This window comes from Mastomys coucha, unplaced genomic scaffold, assembly GCF_008632895.1.
Source record: "Mastomys coucha isolate ucsf_1 unplaced genomic scaffold, UCSF_Mcou_1 pScaffold4, whole genome shotgun sequence".
Taxonomy (NCBI): Eukaryota; Metazoa; Chordata; class Mammalia; order Rodentia; family Muridae; genus Mastomys; species Mastomys coucha.
This window is the reverse complement of record NW_022196910.1, coordinates 27,502,390-27,502,789: the sequence shown is the minus strand read 5'-3', so window position 1 is coordinate 27,502,789 and position 400 is coordinate 27,502,390.

The window sequence follows — 400 nt, the reverse complement described above, 5'->3', positions numbered from 1 at the left end:
GGTTTGCATCCTATGTTGTTTGGAGATTTTTTTCTGAAAGTGTTGGGAAGCTATTCAAGAGTCCTCATGACCAATTACTATTAGCAGATGCTGGGACATTGTGTAAAGAGATGACAGAAGGGGTTGCTTCCGGTCTGTCTGGGCCGGCTGGTACCCTGAGCAGACCTTGGGCACAAGCTCTGCAGCCAGTCCCAAAACACCCAGGGGAAGCTCCACTTCTAGGCTCTCTAACATGCCCAGGATCAGAGGTGAGGAAGACACAACATCTATCCCACACTGGGAGTAAATGGGACCAGCTGGACCAGGCACACAGGAACTCTGCCAGCCCAGTGGCTTGGGTTGCTTCTGGTCTGTCCAGACCTGCCATTTCCCTGAGAAAACCATGGGCCCAAGCTCTGCA